This window comes from Scyliorhinus torazame, chromosome 3, assembly GCF_047496885.1.
Source record: "Scyliorhinus torazame isolate Kashiwa2021f chromosome 3, sScyTor2.1, whole genome shotgun sequence".
Lineage (NCBI taxonomy): Eukaryota > Metazoa > Chordata > Chondrichthyes > Carcharhiniformes > Scyliorhinidae > Scyliorhinus > Scyliorhinus torazame.
Window position 1 is genome coordinate 330,997,306 of NC_092709.1, and position 27,049 is coordinate 331,024,354.

Sequence of the window (27,049 nt, forward strand, 5' to 3'; positions counted from 1 at the left end):
GACCCCCCGCCGGGTCGGAGAATGGCCGTTGGCCGCCGTGAATCCCGCCCCCGCCGAAGTCTCCGGTACCGGATATTCGGCGGGGGCGGGAATCGGGCCGCGCCAGTTGGCCGGCCCCCCCACTCAATTCTCCGGCCCGGATGGGCCGAAGTCCCGCCAAGAAATTGCCTGTCCCGCCGGCGTAAATTAAAGTAGGTATTTACCGGCGGGACAAGGCGGCGTGGGTGGGCTCCGGGGTCCTGGGGGGGGCGCGGGGCGATCTGACCCCGGGGGGTGCCCCCACGGTGGCCTGGCCCGCGATCGGGGCCCACCGATCCACGGGTGGGCCTGTGCCGTGGGGGCACTCTTTCCCTTCCGCCTCCGCAACGGCCTCCACCATGGCGGAGGCGGAAGTGACTCTCCCCACTGCGCATGCGCGGGAAACTGTCAGCGGCCGCTGACGCTCCCGCGCATGCGCCGCCCGGAGATGTAATTTCTGCGCCAGCTGGCGGGGCAACAAACGCCATTTCCGCCAGCTGGCGGGGCGGAAATCCCTCCGGCGTCGGCCTAGCCCCTCAATGTTGGGGCTCGGCCCCCAAAGATGCGGAGCATTCCGCACCTTTGGGGCAGCGCGATGCCCGTCTGATTGGTGCCGTTTTGGGCGCCAGTCGGCGGACATCGCGCCGTTGGGGAAGAATTTCGCCCCCTATCCCTGTCAGCAGTGCATCCCCCCATCCCCCCCAGAGCTCCCAGCAACAACACCTGCCCCCCCCCCCCCCCCACCCACCACTGACCTTCCTCTCACCCCCTATTGCGCTTCCATGAACTAGCCCGCCCAGCTAGCCTGGCGGCCCTGGCCCATGGAACCTAACATCCTACCCTTCTCGAACATTAGTGCAAATAAACCAAAAACATGCCCTCCTCAGACCCAAACCCAAACAAAGAGACCAACTCCCCTAACAAAGAACAAGAAACAAACCCTAAGTCGAAAAAGAAAGAAATAGCCCCAAAAGTAAGTTAACAGCAACATCATAATAACATCTCCATAAAAAGCTCAAGGTCCACCTTCTCCTGCCAGTCTATTGTTTCTGACAAATTCTATTGCCTCCTCTGCCGATCCAACAATTGACGGCCTTCATAGGTCACCCAAAGACGTGCCGGGTACAACAGTCCGAACTTCACCCCCTTCTTGTAGAGGGCTGCCTTGATCTTGTTAAAACTCGCCTTCCTGTTGGCCAACTCTGCACCCGGGCCCTGGTATATTTGAATTTCACTGCCCTCCCAGGTGCAGCGACTCATCTGCCTGGCCCACCTCATAACCGCTCCTTGTCCAGGAACTGGTATAGCCACACCGCCATAGCCCTCGACGGCCCTCTCCTCTGGGGCTTCCAACAGCCAAGTAGCTTTTCCAGCATCCTCCCCATGTACGCGCCAGCATCAGCTCCTTCACTCCCCTCTGGCAGGCCAATGATTCTTATATTCTGCCTGCGTGACCAGTTCTCGTCCTCAACATTCTCCTGGAGCCGCTTCTGCTGATCGCGCATCAGCCCCATCTCCGCTGCCATCGAGGCGAACTGCTCCTCATATTCCCCTGCCGCCTCCTCCATCTTCTGGTTCGCCTGACCATGGGCCACCAGCCTCGTCTCAACGCGGCCGACCATCGCCTTAATCGAATCCACCACCCGGGCCAGGTCCTGCAGACTCTCCTTCTGTTGCTGGGCAAGCTTCTCATTCATGAAGCTCAACAGCTGCTCCGTAGACCACTGAGGGTCGCTCCCTGCCCCTCCGTCATCTCCGCGTGCGTCGCAGGCGATGCACAAGCTCCAAGATTCCCTCTTTTTCGATTGATTCTGGCCCTCAGCTCCATACACCAGAGGGTATATCTTTTCCTCTCACTCTCCTGCACCTTTATTCAGCCTTACATCCACTTGTTAGCCGGGGGAAAGGTCCGGGAAAACCGCCACGGGCGGGAGCCACCAAATGTGCGCCCACTCACTCCATGGTCGCCCCCGGAAGGGCTTTAAATTTATTTTAAAAAGTGCCCCCACCCTCATGATTAGTCGGTGCGTATCTATGTCGGGGATTTCCACCATGGCCTTTTTGATAAATTCCGTGCCTTCCCAGTTGGGAGCGTATACTTTCACAAGGTCTACCGGTGAACGTCCAGGACACCACTGACCATGACGTACCATCCCCTTGGTCCGTAACCGCCCTTGTCTTAAACACCGTCCTCTTACAAATAAGTGTGGCTATCCCCTTGGCCCTCGTCCCGTGGTAGGAATGGTAGGTCTGTCCCACCCAGCCCTTCCTTACCCGCAGTCGGTCCTTTTCCCTCAGGTGCGTCTGAAGCTGCCGCAAGCCGGCCGTCGCCCCCTTCCATCGTCCCTGGGTCCGTGACTGTATCGGGTCGATGTGTGGGTGCGATAACTCCAGGAACCCGGGACCCGTCTGGGCGGCAGATTGTTGCTCGTGCCGGGATGCCCTCCGACCGCCCGGCCCCTCTGCTGCTCCTACCTCCACCTGCTGTACCGGGTCGGCTGTGTTGTGCGCACCAGTGAGTGTACCAGAAGCCTCATCGCTAAAGTTCCCAACCGAGGTGAGTGTCTCTGCGATGGTGGAGGGTGTAGGAGATAGCAGTGGCATTGTGTCGTGCTTCTCATCTGACCCAAAGTCCATGGTCCCCTGGGGTGGTGGTTCCTGTCCACCCGTCCCCTGTGTGTCAGTGTCCTGTGTGTCAGTGTCCTGGGTAGCGGTGTCCTGGGTAGGGGTGTCCTGGGTAGCGGTGTCCTGGATAGGGGTGCCCTGCGTAGGGATGTCCTGGCTCGGCTGCGATGGGGGCCTGTGGCTGCCACCCTCGTCGCTGGGTGTTCCCTGCCTGCGTTGCCGCACTCGCACAAAACGGGGGCGTCGTCTTCCTGGTGCTCCGGGTCTGTCCCTGTCTCGTGGCCGCCCTGGGATATCCTGGGGGCGTCGTATGCCGGAGGGGCCGGGTCTCTCCCTGTCCCATGGCTGCCCTGGAGCGTCCTGGGGACGGGTGCCTCGACGTTTGGTCCAGCAATGCACAATACAGCATGCATGGTTAGACACGCAGGCGGGGATATGGGGGAAGGGGCATATGGGGGAAGGGGGATATGGGGGAAGAGGGATATGGGGGATATGGGAGAAGGGGAATATGGGAGGTATGGGGGATATGGGTGAAGGGGGATATGGGGAAGGGGGATATGGGGGATATGGGGTAAGGGGGATATGGAGGATATGGGTGAAGGGAGATATGGGGGATATGGGGGAAGGGGGATATGGGGGATAGGGGATATGGGTGAAGGGGGATATGGGGGAAGGGGAGTATGGGGGAAGGGGGATATGGGTGATATGGGTGAAGGGGATGTGGGGGATATGGGGGAAGGGGGATATGGGGGATATGGGGGAAGGGCGATATGGGGGAAGGGGAAAAGGGGGCCAGGCCGTGGGGGGTCTCACTTGGTGGTGCGCCCCCGACCTCTGCATCCGCAACCTCCCGGTCCTCGGGTCCGCCTGCGAGTTCCAGAGCCCTGTCCTCATGAACGGTTAGTGGTCTCAGATCAGCTGGACCCCCTCCGGTCCTCTCATGCTCCCAGTTGTTGTGTGCGCACTTCCCCTGTGGGGGGCTGGTGGGTGGCAGGGATAAAGGGCAACAGTGGGAGGCAGAAATATACATGCAGACCAGCGGTTGTGTGTATATTGGCAGAGGTGTGCAACCCATCCTGCCACTGCAGGCTGCATGGGTGGGTGCAGCCATGTCAGCTGCACCTAGGGCTGTGCCGCACATCGGAGGTGGGGGGGGGGGGGGTACTCACCCTGGCTGCCCTGACAAGGTCATTGACCTTCTTGTGGCACTGGGCGTCTGTCCTTGGTGTTACAGCCACGGCGCTGACGGCCTCTGCTACCTCCCTCCACAGGCACCGGCTGAGGCGTGGGGCGACCCTGCGGCCGTGTCCGGGGTACAGGGCTTCCCTCCTCTGCTCCACTGCGTCCAGGAGCAGCTCGATGTCCCGCTCCTGGAACCTCAGCCCTGCGCGGCGGGTGGACATCTTGACGGGTCTCCGGGGGGGGGGGGGGTCTTTTGTGCTGTGACATGACGCGTCCGTGAAGGGTGACGCCATCGCGAATGGCGTCACGTAGCTGCTAGCCCATTCCAGGCCGGAGAATTTGTGCCATTTCGGGCGGCCCGACGCCGGAGCGATTCGAGCCGTTTTGGGTGCCGGGTTCCGGCCATCGCACCGTTTAGCGGAGAATCCCGCCCCTGATCTCTGTGTTAAAAGGATCTTTTGTCTTCTGGATGTTGTTTGGGAATTTATTAAGGATTACTTAGTGTTGTATTTTTGGGGGTTGTATTTGAATTAATGGTTGCTAAGAAGTTCACTGTATGTTTTACAAAGGTTAACTTGAGTTCATAGAATAAACATTGTTTTGCTTTAAAAAATACTTTTCCATTTCTGCTGTACTACTACTGTAGAGTGGGCCGTGTGCTCCCCATACAACAATCTATTAAAAGTTGTGGGTCAGGTGAACTCCATGATACACTTTGAGGTTCTCTAAACCCTGGCCCATAACAGTGGTGTTTTCTCCCCCCCCCCCCCCCGCCTTCCTCCCCCGCTTGCCTATTGCTGTTCCCTCCCCTCCCTTTCCTCTGTTTCGTCCCCGAGTTGTCCCGCTGTTACCAATATCTGCTACACCCTTGCCAGGTGCTTTCCCCTTTGCGCCATGGCCTATCTTTCCTGCACGCTTCCTGGTGCTACCTTCCCTGCTAGTGTCATGGCCCCCTTCCCGGGGTTAGTTGTGCATCCTCCCGTCGCCCGTTCCTTGAGCTCCCTACCTGCTGTACCCCACATGTTTTCCTGCGCTCTGCTGCTCCTGTTCGTTCCTTCCTCTCTTTCTTCCTTCATCCCCAGAACGAGGAAGTGCAATCCCACGCAAAGTGTTCCACATGTTGGTTCACAGTTAGCAACTCAAAAAGTAAAAGTCTCTTCCGATGGACTCTTCATCACTGTTCCTGCTGCTGTTTCTCGAGTCCATTGTCCAGGACAAACTTGTCCACATCCGCAGAAGGTGCTCCCTGCCTTGGAATGTGACCCAGAGCTTGGGTGGGTACAGCATCCCAAACTTTACGCCGCTCTTGTACAGCGCAGCCTTCGCCCTATTGAATTCTGCCCGGCGCTTGGTCAAGTCAGCCCCAATATCCTGGTAGATCCGAATCCGGTGACCTTCCCAGTTACAGTTCTTAATTTGTCTCCCTGAGCGCAGGATTCGTTCCCGGTCTTGGTACAGGTTTAGCGATTATCGCCCTCGGTTGTTCCCCAGCTTTGGCGGGTATGCTCTGTCTATTTCTGGTGGGTTGCGGAAGCTGTCCCTTCCCACCATGTTGTCCAGCATTTGGGCCACATAGTCTGTGGGGTTCCTACCTTCGATCCCCTCTGGCTGGCCCATGATCCTTAGGTTTTGGCTCTTCAATCGGTTTTCCTGGTCATCGATTTTCCCCTTCAGGCTCCCCTGTGTGGCGACCAGCTTTGCCACTTCTTTCTCTAGAGCAGCAATCACCCTGGTCTGTTGCAGCTTTCTCCAGCCCTTTAATAGGATTATCCTGAGCTTCCAGTTGCCTCCCCACCTTGTCTGGGGCCACCTGCATGGTCGACAGAGCTTCGGCAAGTGCACCCCTGACCGCAGCTTGAATATCATTTTTTATTTCTTCCCCGTGTTCTTTCAGTTGTCTTGAGAGAAACATCCTCCACCCATTCTCTGGTGTGGCACGGAGGGGGTGGGTGGGTGGGGGCTCCTTGCATGGCGGGCCGCTGCTTCCCGCTCTGGCGAGGTTCGAGTTTCGCCGCCTCGTGCGCCAGCCATCGGCTGTTTGTTTCTCCTGGCTTTCTCCGCTCCTAGTTCCCACACAGCTTCTGGAATGGCTGCTGTTTGGCATTTTTCCCTTTGCATTGTTGCTGGTAGAGGTGCGGGGATGTTTTTTCTTTGTAGTAGTGGGCTATTTCGGGTGAAAAGAGCCTATCTTCATGTTCGTGGGAGGAGAGCCACCTGATGTGCGACTTCTCAGTACATCCCCGTCACCGGAAGTCCAGAGTCGGTAGGGATCCTATGGGAAGTGTATTATTGTAAATAAATCAAAGCTCTTTATTTTACTCAGTGTCGAACCCTGTGTCCTTATTGGATTGGATTGGATTGGATTTGTTTATTGTCACGTGTACCGAGGTACAGTGAAAAGTATTTTTCTGCGAGCAGCTCAACAGATCATTAAGTACATGAGAAGAAAAGGGAATAAAAGAAAATACATAATAGGGCAACACAACATATACAATGTAACTACAAAAGCACTGGCATCGGATGAAGCATACAGGGTGTAGTGTTCATGAAGTCAGTCCATAAGAGGGTCATTTAGGAGTCTGGTGACAGTGGGGAAGAAGCTGTTTTTGAGTCTGTTCGTGTGTGTTAAACATAAGAACATAAGAACTAGGAACAGGAGTAGGCCATCTGGCCCCTCGAGCCTGCTCCGCCATTTAATGAGATCATGGCTGATCTTTGTGGACTCAGCTCCACTCTCCGGCCCGTACACCATATCCCGAATCCCTTTATTCTTTAGAAAGGTATCTATCTTTTTCTTAAAAACATTTAAAGAAGGAGCCTCAACTGCTTCACTGGGCAAGGAATTCCAGAGATTCACAACCCTTTGGGTGAAGAAGTTCCTCCTACACTCCATCCTAAATCTACTTCCCCTTATTTTGAGGCTATGCCCCCTAGTTCTACCGTGGGGCAGCACGGTAGCATGGTGGTTAGCACAATGGCTTCACAGCTCCAGGGTCCCAGGTTCGATTCCCGGCTTGGATCACTGTCTGTGCGGAGTCTGCACGTTCTCCCCGTGTGTGCGTGGGTTTCCTCCGGGTGCTCCGGTTTCCTCCCACAGTCCAAAGATGTGCAAGTTAGGTGGATTGGCCATGATAAATTGCCCTTAGTGTCTAAAATCGCCCTTAGTGTTGGGTGGGGTTACTGGGTTATGGGGAGAGGGTGGAGGTGTGGGCTTGGGTAGGGTGCTCTTTCCAAGAGCCGGTGCAGACTCGATGGGCCGAATGGCCTCCTTCTGCACTGTAAATTCTATGATGATTCTATGAGTTCTGCTTTCCCCGACCAGTGGAAACAACCTGCCCGCATCTATCCTATCTATTCCCTTCATAATTTTATATGTCTCAATAAGATCCCCCCGCATCCTTCTAAACTCCAATGAGTACAGTCCCAGTCTACTCAACCTCTCGTCATAATCTAATCCCCTCAACTCTGGGATCAACCTAGTGAATCTCCTCTGCACTCCCTCCAGTGCCAATATGTCCTTTCTCAGGTCAGGAGACCAAAACTGAACACAATACTCCAGATGCGGCCTCACCAACACCCTATACAATTGCAGCATAACCTCCCTAGTCTTGAACTCCATCCCTCTAGCAACGAAAGGCAAAACTCGATTAGTCTTCTTAATCACCTGTTGAAACTGCACACCAACTTTTTGCGACTCGTGCACCAGCACACCAAGGTCCCTCTGCACAGCAGCATGTTTTAACATCTTACCGTTTAAATAATAATCCATTCTGCTGTTATTCCTCCCAAAATGGATAGCCTCATACTTGGCAACATTGAATTCCATCTGCCAGACCCTAGCCCATTCACCTAACCTATCCAAATCCTTCTGCAGACTTCCGATATCCTCTGCCCTTTTTGCTTTACCACTCATCTTAGTGTCGTCTGCAAACTTTGACACATTGCACTTGGTCCCCAACTCCAAATGGTCGATGTAAATTGTGAACAACTGCGGGCCCAACACTGATCCTTGAGGGACCCCACTAGTTACATGTTGCCAACCAGAGAAACACCCATTTATCCCCACTCTCTGCTTTCTGTTAGTTAACCAATCCTCTACCCATGCTACCACTTTACCCTCAATGCCATGCATATTTAGTTTATGCAGCAACCTTTTGTGTGGCACCTTGTCAAAAGCTTTCTGGAAATCCAGATATACCACATCATTGGCTCCCCGTTATCTACTGGTAACGTCCTCAAAGAATTCTACCAAATTAGTCAGACACGACCTACCCTTTGTGAACCCATGCTGCGTCTGCCCAATAGTACAATTTCCCTCCAGGTGCCCCGCTATTTCTTCCTTAATGATAGATTCCAGCATTTTCCCTACAACTGAAGTTAAGCTTACCGGCCTATAATTACCCGCTTTCTGCCGATCTCCTTTTTTAAACAGTGGTGACACGTTTGCTACTTTCCAATCCTCTCGGACCACCCCAGAGTCTAGTGAATTTTGATAATTTATCACTAGTGCGTTTACAATTTCCCATGCCATCTCTTTTAACACTCTGGTATGCATCCCATCTACAGACTTCTGTATCTCCTGCCCGATGGAAGAAGTTGGAAGAGTGAGTAAGCCGGGTGGGAGGGATCTTTGATTATACTGCCTGCTTTCCCCAGGCAGCGGGAGGTGTAGATGGAGTCAATGGGTCGGAGGCAGGTTTGTGTGATGGACTGGGCGGTGTTCACAACTCTCTGAAGTTTCTTACGATCCTGGGCCGAGCAGTTGCCATACCAGGCTGTGATGCAGCCTGATAGGATGCTTTCTATGGTGCATCTGTAAAAGGTGGTAAGAGTCAATGTGGACATGCCAAATTTCCTTAGTTTCCTGAGGAAGTATAGGCGCTGTTGTGCTTTCTTGGTGGTAGCGTCGACGTGGGTGGACCAGGACAGATTTTTGGAGATGTGTACCCCTAGGAATTTGAAACTGCTAACCATCTCCACCTCGGCACCGTTGATGCTGACAGGGGTGTGTACAGTACTTTGCTTCCTGAAGTCAATTACCAGCTCTTTAGTTTTGCTGGCATTGAGGGAGAGATTGTTGTCGCTACACCACTCCACTAGGTTCTCTATCTCCCTCCTGTATTCGGACTCATCTTTATTCGAGATCCGGCCTACTATGGTCGTATCGTCAGCAAACTTGTAGATGGAGTTGGAACCAAGTTTTGCCACGCAGTCGTGTGTGTACAGGGAGTAGAGTGGGGGGCTAAGTACACAGCCTTGCGGTGCGCCGGTATTGAGGACTATTGTGGAGGAGGTGTTGTTGTTCATTCTTACTGATTGTGGTCCGTTGGTCAGAAAATCGAGGATCCAGTTGCAGAGTGAGGAGCCAAGTCCTAGGTTTTGGAGCTTTGATATGAGCTTGGCTGGGATTATGGTGTTGAAGACGGAGCTGTCGTCAATAAATAGGAGTCTAATGTAGGAGTCCTTGTTTTCGAGATGCTCCAGGGATGAGTGTAGGGCCAGGGAAATGGTGTCTGATGTGGACCGGTTGCAGCGGTATGCGAATTGCAGTGGATCAAGGCGTTCTGGGAGTATGAGGTGATGCGCTTCATGATCAACCTCTCGAAGCACTTCATTACGACTGAAGTCAGGGCCACTGGTCGGTAGTCATTGAGGCACGTTGCGTGGTTCTTCTTTGGTACCGGTATGATGGTGGTCTTCTTGAAGCAGGTGGGGACCTCGGAGTGAAATAGGGACAGGTTAAAGATGTCCGTGAATACCTCTGCCAGCTGGTCCGCGCAGGCTCTGAGTGCACGACCAGGGATCCCGCCTGGGCCCGTCGCCTTCCGAGGGTTCACTTTCAGGAAGGCCAATCTGACTTCGGAAGCTCTGATGGTGGGTCTGGGTGAATTATGGGCTGCTGGGGCACTCGCCAGCAGATTGTTGGTTACCTGCTCGAACTGAGCATAGAATGCATTGAGTTCATCGGGGAGGGGTGTGCTGCTGCCAGAGATACTGTTCGGCTTCGCTTTGTAGCCCGTTATGTTGTTTAGTCCTTGCCACAACCGCCGAGAGTCTGTCTGTGACTCTAGCTTGGTTTGATATTCTCTCTTGGCATTCCGGATGGCTTTGCGGAGGCCGTACCTGGATTTCTTGTACAGGTCAGGGTCGTCTGCCTTGAACGCCTCAGATCTGTCCTTCAGTAGGGAGCCAATCTCGCGATTAAGCCATGGTTTCCGGTTGGGGAACGCACGTACTGCTTTTTTTGGCACGCAGTCGTCCACACATTTGCTGATGAAGTCTGTGACGGTGGTGGCATACTCATTTAAGTTGGTCGCTGAGTTCTTAAATATGGACCAGTCCACTGTCTCTAAGCAGTCACGTAAGAGCTCTTCTGTCTCCTCGGACCAGCGCTGCACAACCTTCTTAGCTGGATTCTCCCGCTTGAGTTTCTGCTTGTATGCCGGGAGAAGGAGCACCGTCTTATGGTCTGATTTCCCAAAGTGCGGTCGGGGGATGGAACGGTAGGCGCCCTTGATTTTTGAGTAGCAGTGGTCAAGAGTGTTGTCACCCCTGGTGGGACAGGAGATGTGCTGGTGGAATTTTGGGAGTACACTCTTGAGGTTGGCCTTGTTGAAGTCTCCGGCCACGATGAACAAGGCCTCCGGGTGTTCTGTTTCGTAGTTGTTTATAACTTTGTACAGTTCGTCCAGCGCCTTTCTCGTGTCTGCCTGGGGTGGGATGTAGACCGCTGTGATAATGGCTGAAGTGAACTCACGTGGAAGATAATATGGGCGGCACTTCACGGTCAGGTATTCCAGGTCTGGGGGGCAGTAGGTCGCCAGAGTCGCCACATCCAAGCACCAGGAGCAGTTGATGAGGAGGCACACCCCTCCACCCTTCGCTTTGCCTGATGATGCCGTGCGGTCCGCCCGGTGAATTGAGAAGCCTTCAGGTTAGCTGGACAGGGGTTTAGCGGGGGCCGGGGAGGGGGGGATGGGGGGGGAGAAAAAGGGTTGCTGCTGCACTGGCCGAAAGGGAATGGGACACAGAAGAGGTGGTCGTGACGGGGGTCCCCCGTCTGGGGGACTGGAGGGTGAGGGAGGCGTGGACACGGGACTGGCCCAGAAAAGGAGATGGCTAGTCGGGGGGGGGGGGGGGTTTGAGAGCCCCGCCAATCTGGCTGATAACGTGGAATGTGAGGGGCCTGAATGGGCCGGTGAAGAGGGCTCGAGTGTTCGCGCACTTAAAGGGACTGAAGGCGGACGTGGTCATGCTCCAAGAGACACACATGAAGGTGGCGGACCAGGTCAGGTTAAGAAACGGATGGGTAGGACAGGTATTCCACTCGGGACTGGACGCGAAGAATAGAGGGGTGGCACTATTGGTGGGAAAGCGGGTGTCATTTGAGGCCAAGTCTATTGTAGTGGACAATGGAGGGCGATATGTAATGGTGAGCGGTAGGCTGCAAGGGACGTGGGTGGTATTGGTAAACGTATACGCCCCGAACTGGGATGATGCAGGATTCATGAAGCGCATGTTGGGGCGCATTCCGGACCTGGAGATAGGAGGCCTGATAATGGGAGGGGACTTCAATATAGTGTTGGATCCAGCACTGGACTGCTCCAAATCAAGGACTGGAAAGAGGCCGGCGGCGGCCAAGTTACTTAGGGGGTTTATGGATCAGATGGGGGGAGTGGACCCATGGCGGTTTGCAAGGCCGCAGGCCAGGGAATTTTCTTTCTTCTCCCATGTACACAAAGCCTACTCCCGGATAGATTTCTTTGTTCTGGGTAGGGCGCTCATCCCGAGGGTGGAGCGGACGGAGTACTCGGCCATAGCCGTTTCGGACCATGCCCTGCACTGGGTGGAACTGGAGCTGGGAGAGGAGAGGGACCAACGCCCGTTGTGGCGGCTGGATGTGGGACTGCTGGCCGATGAGGTGGTGTGTGGGAAGGTGAGGGGGTGTATCGAAAGGTACTTGGAGGCCAACGACAACGGGGAGGTGTGGGTGGGGGTGGTATGGGAGGCGTTGAAGGCGGTGATCAGGGGAGAGCTAATCTCCATTAGGACTCATAGGGAGAAGACAGAGGGTATGGAAAGGGAGAGGTTAGTGGTGGAGATTTTGAGAGTGGACAGGAGATACGCCGAGGCCCCGGAGGAAAGATTACTTGGGGAAAGACGACGGCTCCAGACGGAGTTTGACCTGTTGACCACAGGGAAGGTGGAGGCACAGTGGAGGAAAACGCAGGGGGCGCCCTACGAGTACAGGGAAAAGGCCAGTCGGATGCTGGCACACCAGCTCCGCAAGAGGATGGCAGCGAGGGAAATAGGGGGAGTCAAAGATGGAAGGGGAGCCACGGTTCGGAGTGCGACGGAAATAAACGAGGTATTTAAGGCCTTTTATGAAGAGCTGTACAGATCCCAGGCCCCAGCGGGGGAAGAGGGGATGAGACGATTCCTAGATCAACTGAGATTCCCGAGGGTGGAGGAGCAAGAGGTGGCTGGTTTGGGGGCACCAATTGGGTTGGAGGAGCTGAGCAAGGGTTTGGGGAGCATGCAGGCGGGGAAGGCCCCGGGACCGGACGGATTCCCGGTGGAGTTCTACAGGAAGTACGTAGACCTGTTGGCCCCGCTACTGGTGAGGACCTTTAATGAGGCAAGAGAGGAGGGGACCCTGCCCCCGACAATGTCGGAAGCGACAATTTCTTTGATCCTAATGTGGGACAAGGACCCACTGCAATGTGGATCGTCCAGGCCGATCTCGCTCCTCAATGTGGATGCAAAGTTGCTGGCAAAAGTGCTGGCCACGAGGATCGAGGACTGTGTCCCGGGGGTGATCCATGAAGACCAGACGGGATTCGTAAAGGGCAGGCAATTAAACACTGACGTACGGCGGCTCTTAAACGTGATGATGATACCATCGGAGGAGGGAGAGGCGGAGATAGTGGCAGCTATGGACGCGGAGAAGGCCTTTGACCGAGTAGAGTGGGAGTACCTCTAGGAGGTGCTGCGTAGGTTTGGGTTCGGGGTAGGGTTTATCAATTGGGTTAAGCTCCTTTACAGAGCCCCGTTGGCGAATGTAGTGATGAACCGGCAGAGGTCGGAGTACTTTCGACTGTACCGAGGGACGAGGCAGGGGTGCCCCCTGTCCCCCCTGTTGTTCGCATTGGCGATCGAACCATTGGCCATGTCATTGAGGGAGTCTAATAAATGGAGGGGGGTGGTCCGAGGGGGAGAAGAGCATTGGGTATCGCTATATGCGGATGACCTGTTGCTGTACGTGGCGGATCCAATGGAGGGGAGGTCATGCAGACTCTAAGGGAGTTTGGGGAGTTTTCGGGCTATAAGCTCAATGTAGGGAAGAGTGAGCTCTTTGTATTACAGGCGGGGGACCAAGAAAGAGGGATAGGGGACCTACCGCTGAGGAGGGCGGAGGGGAGCTTTCGGTATCTGGGGATCCAGATAGCCAGGAGTTGGGGGACCCTACATAAACTGAATCTGACGAGGTTGGTGGAGCAAATGGTGGAGGCTTTCAAAAGATGGGACATGTTACCGCTCTCGCTGGCAGGTAGAGTGCAGTCGGTCAAAATGGTGGTCCTTCCGAGGTTTCTGTTTGTGTTTCAGTGCCTTCCCGTGCCTTCCCATCGTGATCACTAAGGCCTTTTTTAAGAGAGTAGGTAGGAGTATTATGGGGTTTGTGTGGGTGAATAAGACCCCAAGAGTAAGGAGAAGGTTCCTGGAACGCAGTAGGGACCGAGGAGGGTTGGCGCTGCCAAACCTGGGGAGCTACTACTGGGCAGCAAATGTGGCGATGATCCGCAAGTGGGTTATGGAGGGAGAGGGGCGGCATGGAAGAGGATGGAGATGGCGTCCTGTAAAGGAACGAGCCTGGGGGCGTTGGTGACGGCACCGCTGCCGCTCTCGCCGACAAAGTATACCACGAGCCCGGTGGTGGCGGCAACACTAAGGATCTGGGGCCAGTGGAGACGGCACCGGGGTGCAATGGGAGCATCGGTGTGGTTCCCGATCAGGGGTAACCACCGGTTTGTCCCGGGGAAGATGGACGGGGGTTCCAGAGCTGGCATCGGGCGGGGATTGGAAGAATGGGGGACCTGTTCATCGACGGGACATTTGCGAGCCTAGGGGCACTGGAGGAGAAGTTTGAGTTACCCCCGGGAAATGCCTTTAGATATATGCAGGTGAGGGCTTTTGTGAGGCGACAGGTGAGGGAATTCCCGTTGCTCCCGGCACAAGAAGTTCAAGATAGGGTCATTTCGGGGGTATGGGTCGGGGAGGGCAAGGTGTCGGAAACACACCAAGAGATGAAAGAAGAGGGGGAAACGCTAGTAGAAGAGTTGAAGGGTAAATGGGAGGAGGAGCTGGGGGAGGAGATCGAGGAAGGGCTGTGGGCTGATGCCCTAGGTAGGGTTAATTCCTCCTCCTCGTGTGCCAGGCTCAGCCTGATACAATTTAAGGTGGTTCACAGAGCGCACTTGACGGGGGTGAGGTTGAGTCGGTTCTTTGGGGTAGAGGACAGATGTGGAAGGTGCTCAGGGAGCCCAACGAACCATGTCCATATGTTTTGGTCATGCCCGGCACTGGAGGGGTTCTGGAGAGGAGTGGCGGGAGCAATATCTCAGGTGGTGAAAGTCCGGGTCAAGCCAGGCTGGGGGCTAGCAATATTTGGAGTAGTGGACGAACCGGGAGTGCAGGAGGCGAAAGAGGCCGCATTCTGGCCCTTGCGACCCTAGTAGCCCGGCGAAGGATCTTGCTAATGTGGAAGGAGGCGAAGCCCCCCAGCCTGGAGGCCTGGATAAATGATATGGCTGGGTTCATAAAGTTGGAGAGGATTAAGTTTGCCTTGAGAGGGTCTGTGCAGGGGTTCTACAGGCGGTGGCAACCGTTCCTAGACTACCTCGTGGAGCGTTAGAGGAAGGTCGGACAGCAGCAGCAACCTTGGTGGGGGGGGGGGGGGGGCGGTGGTGGGGACGTCCTGGGAGGGGCGGGGAGAGGGGGGGGTGAAAGGGGAGACTCCCTGGGAGGGTGGATGAGCAAGAGATAACATGAAGGGTTGGGGAAACTGGCACGTACGGGAGAGGGCCAGTGTATAAAGCTGTGTAAATATATCATTTTGCCATGTTTCGATCTTGCTCTGCGCGATTTCTCGTGTTTTTGTTACGGGTGGGGGGGGGGGGGTTATTGTTTGTAAGGGAGAAAAATTGTGTTAAAAAACTTTGATAAATAAATATATTTTTTTAAAAAGAGAAACCTTCAGGTTGTATGGCACAGTCCGGTGAGGCGGGGGTGAGCCATGTCTCTGTGAAACAGAGCACACAGCAGTCTCTTACTTCCCTCTGAGAGGTAAGTCTGACGTTAAGTTCATCCAGCTTGTTTTCGATCGCTTGGACGTTTGCCAGGAGTATGCTGGGGAGACAGGTCTTGAAACCGCGTTGCTTCAGTCTAACCTGCCGTCCTTTCTACCGTCTTTCTACCGTCCTTCCTGTTTGTTGGTATAAACCTTTGCTGAGCATTGTGAAAAATCGCTTGGAAGGTTCTCCACTGTTCCTCAACTGTTTCACCAAAAAGTTTTTTCTCCCAGTCTACCTTAGCTAGTTCTTCTCTCATCCCATTGTAATCTCCTTTGTTTAAGCACAAAACACTCGTGTTTGATTTTACCTTCTTACCCTCCATCTGTATTTTAAATTCCGCCATATTGTGATCGCTCCTTCCGAGAGGATCCCTAACTATGAGATCCTGAATCAATCCTGTCTCATTACACAGGACCAGATCTAGGACCACTTGTTCCCTCGTAAGTTCCATTACATACTGTTCTAGGAAACTATCACGGATACATTCTATAAACTCCTCCTCAAGGCTGCCTTGACCGACCTGGTTAAACCAATCGACATGTAGATTAAAATCCCCCATGATAACTGCTGTACCATTTCTACGTGCATCAGTTATTTCTTTGTTTATTGCCTGCCCCACCATAATGTTACTATTTTGTCGCCTATAGACTACTCCTATCAGTGACCTTTTTCGCCTTACTATTCCTGATTTCCACCCAAATGGATTCAACCTTATCCTCCATAGCACCGATGTCATCCCTTACTATTGCCCAGATGTCATCTTTAAATAACAGAGCTACACCACCTCCCTTACCATCCACTCTGTCCTTCCGAATAGTTTGATACCCTCGGATATTTAACTCCCAGTCGTGACCATCCTTTAACCGTGTTTCTTGTCGCTCTTCACCAGACTTTTCTTGTAGATTAAAAGCAAACACTGCTGTTGCTGCAAATCTGCAATTAAATCAGAAATTGCTTGAAAAACTCTGCAGGTCTGGTAGCATCTGTGGAGAGAGAAACAGGAAAAAAGCACAACTCTGGAGCAGAGTCATATGGACTCGAAGCGTCAAATCTGTTTCACTCTGCACGGATGCTTACAGACCTGTTGAATGTTTCCAGCTTTTTCTGTTTTTATTTTCCTGTGGATTGACGCTCATGATACCAGCTGCATCTGGATCCCTGGGCATATCTCTGGGCTCTCACCCGTTGACAAGTATCTTAATGAAATTTCTCTGAGCTTCGATTCTCTATTGGTGAGTGAAGTGCCACTGTCCGTGTGGATTTTGCACATTTTCCCCGTGTTTGTGTGGGTCACACTCCCACAACCCAAAGATGTGCAGGCTAGCTGGATTGGCTACGCTAAATTGCCCCTTAATTGGAAAAAAAGAGAATTCGGGACACTAAATTTAAAAAAAAATAGCCCATTATATATGCTGATCTGGATCTTGTCCAGCGAAGGCAAGATCAACATTCTGCGAGATTCGGCGAGATATCGAGAGGCCTCTCATGAGAGCCAGCAGCCTGATCCCAACACCAAGTCGGGAGCAACAAGGCCGTTGAATCGTACCCGAGAGTCGAGATGAGGGATCATTTTGGCAAATAGTAGCTAGTGGGGTGCCACAGGTAGGAATACTGAAGCCTCAATCTATATTAATCAAGTGTCCAAGTGTATTGTCGTCAAATCTGCTGATTATGTAAAGGTGGTTGTTTCGGACCGGTGCAGACGCAATGGGCCGAAGGGCCTTTTATGTGCTGTAGACGTCAATGGCTCGACTCGAGGACTCTATAGGTAGAAAAGCAAATTGTGAGGACATCACAAGGAATCTGCAAAGGGATACAGATAGATCGAATCAGTGGGAAATAATTTTGGCCTATGGGAAATGTGAGGTTATCCACTTTGGTGGGAAGCATAAAATAGCAGAAAACTATTTAAACGGAGATAGAGAATTTGTAATGCAGCGACACTAATTGATCTGGCGGTTCCTGTACATGAGTCACAAAAAGGTTAGCTTGCAGATACAAAGAACAAAGAACAAAGAAATGTACAGCACAGGAACAGGCCCTTCGGCCCTCCAAGCCTGCGCTGACCATGCAGCCCGTCTAAACTAAAATCTTCTACACTTCCGGGGTCCGTATCCCTCTATTCCCATCCTATTCATGTATTTGTCAAGATGCTCCTTAAACGTCACTATCGTCCCTGCTTCCACCACCTCCTCCGACAGCGAGTTCCAGGCACTCCTGGCTACCCTCTTGCTTTTTATGTACATGTAAAAAGCCTTGGGATTTTCCTTAATCCTATTTGCCAATGACTTTTCATGATCCCTTGTCGCCCTCCTGACTCCATTGGCGGTTGCTTCCTACTTTCCTTATATTCAACACAGGCGTCGTCTGTTCCCAGCCTTCTAGCCCTGACAAATGCCTCCTTTTTCTTTTTGACGAGGCCTACAATATCTCTCGTTATCCGCCCCCAATCTAGGTTCAATACAGTCAGGAATTAGTAGCGCAAATGGAATTTGGCCTTTATTAAGACCATAAGACATAGGAGCAGAATTAGGCCGCTCGGCCCATCGTGTCTGCTCCGCCATTCAATCAGGGCTGATATTTTCTCATCACATTCTCCCATAACCCCTGATAGAGGCTGGTTTAGCTCAGTGAGCTAGACAGTTGGTTTGTGCAACGCGAGTTCAATTCCCGTACCAGCTTATCCGAACAGTCGCTGGAATGTGGCGACTAGAGGCTTTTCACAATAACTTCATACTTGTGACAATAAAAGATTATTAATATTATTATTATTATCCCCTTATTAATCAACTGTACATGAAGAGAACGGGCTCATTTACATCAGGCATGCTACCTGCAGCAAAATAATCCACTACTGTACCGTGTAGCAGTTCCATTTCCCATGCCAGCTTTCTAAACAGTTTAATCAGACTTTAAATCATAGAGAATTGTGGGCCATTTCCTACTGTTGTCAGTTTGTAGATTGCCCCAGTTCAACTCATAAGATCATGAGACCATAAGACACAGGAGCAGAATTAGGCCATTCGGTCCATCGAGTCTGCTCCGCCATTCAATCATGGCTGATATTTTTCTCATCCCCATTCTCCTGCCTTCTCCCCATAACCCCTGATCCCCATATTAATCAAGACCCTATCTATCTCTGTCTTAACGACGCTCAGTGATTTGACCCTCACAGCCTTCTGCAGCAAAGAGTTCCGCAGATTCACCACCCTCTGGCTGAAGAGATTCTACCTCATCTCTTTATTGCAAAGAGGGCTGGACTAAAAATTAGTATAGTCTTTCTTACAGCGCATTGATGAGACTGCACCTGGTGTATTACATACATTTTAAGTTTCCTTATTTAAAAAGGGGTGTACTTGCATTGGTGGTGGTTAGAAAATGTTAACTTGGTTAATTCCCAGGATGAAGAGGTTGTCTTATGAGGAAAGTCTATTTGGATTTGTCAATACTCACTGATTCAAGCGTGGCCACTTATATATTGAAGACCACGGGTGTCCAGGATAGAAACATTTGAACGTATTAATTCCTTATCTCATTTGTTAGAAACATTCTAAATCGTTTTACATATGGTGAGCTTGTGATAAAAGCTGTGACCTCCTTGTAGAAACAAATTTTGCAAACAGCAATAAGATGACCGAATACTCGCTATATTATGAAATTGTTGGTTAAAGAGAAAACATTGTGCAAAATAATAGCCTCTCTGATGTTCTTTGGGAGCTTGTGATAAACAGTTTGGCTTCCGTGTTTCCTACATTGCAACAATGGCCGGAATTCTCTGGCCGTTTACTGGCAGTGGGATTCCCGCCGGCAGCGCACCCCCGTCCGTGGGTTTCCCGGTGGCGTGGGGTGGCTTCAATGGGAAATCCCATTGGCAAACGGTGGGAACAGAGAATCCCGCTGCCCATGATTGGCGCACCAAATTCTCCATCCTTGTTAGCAGCTGTAGTGGAGCGGACTCACAAGGGAAAATCTCGCCCAATGACTGCACTCCAGAAGTATTTCGTTGTAAAGCTTTTGGGGGTACCCTGAGGGTCAGATGATCAGTACAGGTCCAAGGGCAGCATGGTAGCACTGTGGATAGCACAATTGCTTCACAGATCCAGGGTCCCAGGTTCGATTCTGGCTTGGGTCACTGTCTGTGCGGAGTCTGCACATCCTCCCCGTGTGTGCGTGGGTTTCCTCCGGGTGCTCCGGTTTCCTCCCACAGTCCAAAGATGTGCAGGTTAGATGGATTGGCCATGATAAATTGCCCTTAGTGTCCAAAATTGCCCTTAGTGTTGGGTGGGGTTACTGGGTTATGGGTATAGGGTGGAGGTGTTGACCTTGGGTAGGGTCCTCTTTACAAGAGCCGGTGCAGACTCGATGGGCCGAATGGCCTCCTTCTGCACTGTAAATTCTATGGTAAATTCTATGATAACCTGTAAGCACTGTTGTATCTGTCCAATTCAGATACTTCAACCAGCTCCTTAATTAAAGTTTACCCAGGTGTCTTTATTTATGAGGAGAACAAAGTACGGACACAGATATAATGCAACACACTTTATTAAATATAGTTAACCCATAAATTACCCACTATACATACAAGATACACCCAGGATTCAACTATGCTACCCTCAAAGTGTGTTTGGTAAACTGCAGATCCAATCCCTGAGTCCCTCTGGTTCCTCTTTGTGAAGGTGATTCTCGCTGGCTGGTTCTTCCTTGCTTGCTTGCTTGCGTCCTTCTTTCCTTCTATGGTCAAGGTCATCTCACACACCGAGTCTTTGCTTCCAGTCTTCGCTTCCTAGATGTCTGGAATGCCTATTTTTATCCCCCTGTCGCCACCCACCTCCTTTTCCACCTGCCCTTGGCCTTCGGCCAATGGAGTCTCGGGAGGCAGGGTCACAGCGCCCAATGGTCTGGTTGATGACCTGTTGACAGGGCGCCCGAGCCTGCCCTGGGAGGAGCGATGATTGCTTGATGGGTTATTAGGAACTGTGGACAATAGGCCAATGCACCTTAAGTAGAATCGCTCATCACTTGATGGGGTATCAGGAACTGTGAACAAAAGGAGAATGCATCTCAAATAGGAGCGATAATTACTTGATGGGTTAGCAAGGGCTGCTCCAGGCAGCCTGTCTGAGTTCTGTTTTTTCAGATATTCGGATTCTGCAGGCTTCTTGTTGGAGCAGACTGTGGTTTTAATTTAAAGTGACCAAATCTTCAATTTAAGATATCCAACTTAATCAGCCTTAAAACTAGGCCCTGATTATATTACCACAGCACTCAGCCAATTTTGCATCCATTTAGATTAGGGGGAGGTTCAATATAAAATCTATGGGTGGGATGATGGCACAGTGGTTGGTACTGTTGCCTCACAGCGCCATGGACCCGGGTTCGATTCCAGCCTTGTGCGACTGTCTGTGTGGAGTTTGCACATTCTCCCTGTATCTGCTCCGGTTTCCAGAGGACGGCTGCCCAAGTCATCAACGGTAACAGGGCTAACAACTCCACAGGCTGCCGGAGACCTTCGATGATGGCCTGGAAGTGGAGGTCGCACGTTGGGAGGCTCCTGCTCGAGGCTCTGGTTTTTGGACTTTAATGCCCGGTTTCAGGGGAAGCTTTTGAACAAGCTGGTGCAGGAAGGTATAAGGAAGGTGGGAGGTGTCAAAGACCCAGAAGGAGGGTATTGGAAAGAAGGTGATGAGCGAAAGTCCGCTGTTGAGTGAACGGGTGAGGCTACCAGCAGGAAAGAGGGCAGAGGCTGGATTGCTGGGTGGGGCCCCCACCCTCACAGTAGGAACTCTTACCAAGATGTCGTCCGGAGAATCCGAGAGGCAGCTCACCAAGCGTGTGGAGGTGCTACAGAAGGAGATGACGGCGGAGGACTTCCGGGTGCGGCGATGACCAGCTGAGTCGCACGCTTCGGCAGCTCCCTGTGAAACGGACTTTTGGGCTCTTGATAGGAGCCCCAACGGCAATTTTGACGGCTAAAAACACTGTGCGGTAAACCAGAAGGGAATCCCCCCTCGATACGGATGGAAAAAGGAGGAGAGAGTGGCCAGATTGCAGTGGATCCTTTAGAACAGCGGCAAGGAAGGCAAGCAAAAACCAAGATGGCGTCGGAAGGTGGCAGTTTAACATGGGGCCCTGAACAACAAGAGTTCTTGAAATGCTGTGTGGAAGAGATCAAAAAGGAAATGAAGAAAGAGCTGTTGGCCCCGATACTACAGGCGATCGAAGGGCTAAAGGAGGAACAAAAGACCCAGGAGCGGGAGCTTCGGGTCGTGAAGGCAAAGGCAGCCGAGAATGAGGACGATATACAGGGCCTGGTGGTGAAGACGGAGACGCAGGAGGCACATCAGAAACGATGTGTGGAAAGGTTGGAGACACTGGAAAACAACGCAAGGAGGAACAACCTGAGGATTCTTGGTCTTCCTGAAGGTGTGGAGGGAGCGGACGTCGGGGCATATGTGAGCACGATGCTGCACTCGTTAATGGGAGCGGAGGCCCCGGCGGGTCCGTTGGAGGTGGAGGGAGCATACCGAGTGATGGCGCGAGGACCGAGAGCAGGAGAAATTCCCAGAGCCATAGTGGTGAGATTCCTCCGTTTTAAGGATAGAGAAATGGTCCTTAGATGGGCGAAGAAAACTCGGAGCAGTAAATGGGAGAACGCGGTGATCCGCGTTTATCAAGACTGGAGTGCGGAGGTGGGCGAGCTTTAATCGGGCCAAGGCGGTGCTTCATAAAAAGAAGATAAAATTTGGAATGCTGCAACCGGCAAGACTGTGGGTCACATATCGAGGGAGGCACCACTACTTTGAGACGGCGGATGAAGCGTGGACTTTTATTGTGGAAGAAAAACTGGAATGAGCGGGTTATTAAAAAGAACGTTCGAACAAAGTGGTGGGGCGAATGTGGGGGGCAAAGAGGGGTTTTATGTACTAATCCTGCGATGTGGTAACTTTTCTCTCTCCCACAGGTGGTGATGGGGGGAGGAGGGGAGGTGGAGGAGATGGGGCGTTGGCCATTGGGGCGGGGCCAAGGGAGAAGCGCGGGCTTGGTTCCCGCGCTATGATAATCATGGCGGGAATAGAGAAGCAGAAAGGAGGGGGTGTCGCACGGTGCGAGCCGAGGTCACGGGGGGAAGCCGAGGTCAGCCAGAGTTTGCTGACTTCTGGGAGCAACATGGGGGGAGTAATTACGCTAGCGGGGGATCTCGCGGGGGGGGGGGGGGTGGGAGGGGGGAATTACTGGGTTGCTGCTGCTGGGGAGAGGGGGGAGCTGGTATGGGAGAGGATGGGCGGGGGGGCACCGCCTGGGGGAGATACAGCTGCGTGGGAACCGGGTGAGGAGCTGGAAAAAGGTGATGGCTAATCGACAAGGGGGGGGGGGGGTAGGAAGCCCCCCAACTCGGCTGATCACGTGGAACGTGAGAGGGCTGAACGGGCCGATAAAGAGGGCATGGGTACTCGCACACCTTAAGAAACTTAAGGCAGATGTGGTTATGTTACAGGAAACGCACCTGAAACTGATAGACCAGGTTAGGCTACGCAAAGGATGGGTGGGGCAGGTGTTCCATTCGGGGCTAGATGCGAAAAACAGGGGGGTGGCTATATTAGTGGGGAAGCGGGTAATGTTCGAGGCAAAGACTATAGTGGCGGATAACGGGGGCAGATACGTGATGGTGAGTGGCAAACTACAGGGGGAGACGGTGGTTTTGGTAAACGTATATGCCCCGAACTGGGATGATGCCAATTTTATGAGGCGGATGCTAGGACGCATTCCGGACCTAGAGATGGGAAAGCTGATAATGGGGGGAGATTTTAATACGGTGTTGGAACCAGGGCTGGATAGGTCGAAGTACAGGACTGGAAGGAGGCCGGCAGCAGCCAAGGTACTTAAAGATTTTATGGAGCAGATGGGAGGTGTAGACCCGTGGAGATTTAGCAGACCTAGGAGTAAGGAGTTCTCGTTTTTCTCCTATGTCCATAAAGTCTACTCGCGAATAGACTTTTTTTTGCTGGGTAGGGCATTGATCCCGAAGGTGAGGGGAACGGAGTATACGGCTATAGCCATTTCGGATCACGCTCCACACTGGGTGGACTTGGAGATAGGGGAGGAAACAGGAGGGCGCCCACCCTGGAGAATGGACATGGGACTAATGGCAGATGAGGGGGTGTGTCTAAGGGTGAGGGGGTGCATTGAAAAGTACTTGGAACTCAATGATAATGGGGAGGTCCAGGTGGGAGTGGTCTGGGAGGCGTTGAAGGCGGTGGTTAGAGGGGAGCTGATATCAATAAGGGCACATAAAGGGAAGCAGTGGTGAAAGGAATTAGGAGCATGCAGGCGGGAAAGGCCCAGGGACCGGATGGATTCCCAGTCGAATTCTATAGAAAATATGTGGACTTGCTCGCCCCGGTACTGACGAGGACCTTTAATGAGGCAAAGGAAAGGGGACAACTGCCCCCGACTATGTCTGAAGCAACGATATCGCTTCTCTTAAAGAAGGAAAAGTACCCGCTACAATGCAGGTCCTATAGACCTATTTCCCTCCTAAATGTAGATGCCAAGGTCCTGGCCAAGGTAATGGCAATGAGAATAGAGGAATGTGTCCCGGGGGTGGTCCACGAGGACCAAACTGGGTTTGTGAAGGGGAGACAGCTGAACACGAATATACGGAGGTTGTTAGGGGTAATGATGATGGCCCCACCAGAGGGAGAAACGGAGATAGTAGTGGCGATGGATGCCGAGAAAGCATTTGATAGAGTGGAGTGGGATTATTTGTGGGAGGTGTTGAGGAGATTTGGTTTTGGAGAGGGGTATGTTAGATGGGTGCAGCTGTTGTATAGGGCCCCAGTGGCGAGCGTGGTCACGAATGGACGGGGATCTGCATATTTTCGGCTCCATAGAGGGACAAGGCAGGGATGCCCTCTGTCCCCATTATTGTTTGCACTGGCGATTGAGCCCCTGGCGATAGCGTTGAGGGGTTCCAAGAAGTGGAGGGGAGTACTTAGGGGAGGAGAAGAGCACCGGGTATCTTTGTATGCGGACGATTTGCTACTATACGTGGCGGACCCGGCGGAGGGAATGCCAGAAATAATGCGGATACTTGGGGAGTTTGGGGATTTTTCAGGGTATAAATTGAACATGGGGAAAAGTGAGTTGTTTGTGGTGCATCCAGGGGAGCAGAGTAGAGAAATAGAGGACCTACCGTTGAGGAAGGTAACAAGGGACTTTCGTTACCTGGGGATCCAGATAGCTAAGAATTGGGGCACATTGCATAGGTTAAATTTAACGCGGTTGGTGGAACAGATGGAGGAGGATTTCAAGAGATGGGATTTGGTATCCCTGTCAATGGCAGGGAGGGTGCAGGCGGTTAAGATGGTGGTCCTCCCGAGATTCCTCTTTGTGTTTCAGTGCCTCCCGGTGGTGATCACGAAGGCTTTTTTAAAAAGGATTGAAAAGAGCATCATGGGTTTTGTGTGGGCCAGGAAGACCCCGAGAGTGAGGAAGGGATTCTTACAGTGTAGCAGGGATAGGGGTGGGCTGGCACTACCGAGCCTAAGTGAGTATTATTGGGCCGCTAATATTTCAATGGTGAGTAAGTGGATGGGAGAGGAGGAGGGAGCGGCGTGGAAGAGATTAGAGAGGGCGTCCTGTAGGGGGACTAGCCTACAGGCTATGGTGACAGCCCCATTGCCGTTCTCACCGAGGAACTACACCACAAGCCCGGTGGTGGTGGCTACACTGAAGATTTGGGGACAGTGGAGACGGCATAGGGGAAAGACTTGGGGGGGTCCCCGATAAGAAACAACCATAGGTTTGCCCCGGGGGGAATGGATGGGGGATATGGAATGTGGCAAAGAGCAGGAATAACGCAACTGAAAGATCTGTTTGTGGATGGGAAGTTCGCGAGTCTGGGAGCGCTGACCGAGAAATATGGGTTGCCCCAAGGGAATGCATTCAGGTATATGCAACTGAGGGCTTTTGCGAGGCAACAGGTGAGGGAATTCCCGCAGCTCCCGACACAAGAGGTGCAGGACAGAGTGATCTCAAAGACATGGGTGGGGGATGGTAAGGTGTCAGATATATATAGGGAAATGAGGGACGAAGGGGAGACTATGGTAGGTGAACTAAAAGGGAAATGGGAAGAAGAGCTGGGGGAGGAGATCGAGGAGGGGCTGTGGGCAGATGCCCTAAGCAGGGTAAACTCGTCGTCCTCGTGTGCCAGGCTAAGCCTGATTCAGTTTAAGGTATTACACAGGGCACATATGACTGGAGCACGGCTCAGTAAATTTTTTGGGGTGGAGGATAGGTGTGCGAGGTGCTCGAGAAGCCCAGCGAATCATACCCATATGTTTTGGTCATGCCCGGCACTACAGGGGTTTTGGATGGGGGTGACAAAGGTGCTTTCAAAAGTAGTAGGAGTCCGGGTCGAACCAAGCTGGGGGTTGGCTATATTTGGGGTTGCACAAGAGCCGGGAGTGCAGGAGGCGAGAGAGGCCGATGTTTTGGCCTTTGTGTCCCTAGTAGCCCGGCGCAGGATATTGCTAATGTGGAAAGAAGCCAAGCCCCCGGGGGTGGAGACCTGGATAAATGACATGGCGGGGTTTATAAAGCGGATTAAGTTTGTCCTAAGGGGGTCGGCTCAAGGGTTCACCAGGCGGAGGCAACCGTTCGTCGAATACCTCGCAGAAAGATAGACGGAATGGGAAAAAGAAGGCAGCAGCAGCAGCCCAGGATCGGGGTGGGGGGGGGGGGGGGGTTGGAGGAGGAACCAGAAGGACTCTCAGGGTTGTTAATATATACTGTATAGTATGTATAGGTCGTTGCTGCAGATAATTATATATTGGACTGTTAAATTATATTTTTGGAGAGTGTTACTTGTGACAAGGCAGTTGCCAATTAGGGCTAGTTTTCATTTTTGTTATTTATTATTTATTCATTTTTTGTTTATAAAATAGGTCATTGTTATTTGTGTTGTTATAATATTGTGTAAAGGATGCACAATGTACTGTGTTGGTTGACCAAAAATTTTCAATAAAATATTTAATAAAAAAAAAGAAGGAGATGACGGCTGCGATGAAGGAGTGGGAGGAGGAGGAGGCGACTGCCTGGTGAAGGCAGCAATGCCAAAGGCATCGGCCGAGGTACGGGAGCAAACTGAGAAGTTGAAGGGGGTGGAGGAAGCTCTGTCGCGGCACAGTGACCAGTTCACCTCGATGGATAAGGAGCTGCGGAGGGTGGCCGAGGCAAACAAAGGACTCAGATCCATTAGTGGGATGCATTAGTTTGACGCCAACCTCCAATGGGATTCCCAATCCGCCGTGGTGGGCACCAGTGGAAGATCCCGCTGTAAATTCACACCGGAGTGAAACTGATTTTTCCATCTCCCGCCAAATTCCCCCCCCCCCGCCCCCCCATATATGGTCCAGGAATCTATAATGAGAGGTCTCTGGGTAATGGGCTGATGATTTAGGACTGCAATGTGGGGGAATTATTTCCCTCAAAGGGTTGTGAATCTTTGGAATTCTCTGCCCCAGAGAATGCTCCATCATTGAATATATTTCAACCATAGAACTGTTGCCTTTTCCTGTGGCTCTGCTGTAACTATGGCAATCAGTGAGGTTGCCCTCCTTTCTTTTGATATCTATATTCTAATGCTCAGAGTCGGCAGGTATCAATGATACCACCACAAGGTTCAACCGGCTATCGATCAAAGAGCCAAACACCAGTTAGTTCAAAGTCAAGGGTCCTTTATTTACACACAATTAGTCATGCAACATAAACGCTACTAGTTAAACTACACCTATCGACTAAGACAACCTGTACTTAACTTCAGGCACCCGGCTTAGGTCAGAGGAACAGTGGGCGTTGTTCGATTCTGGATC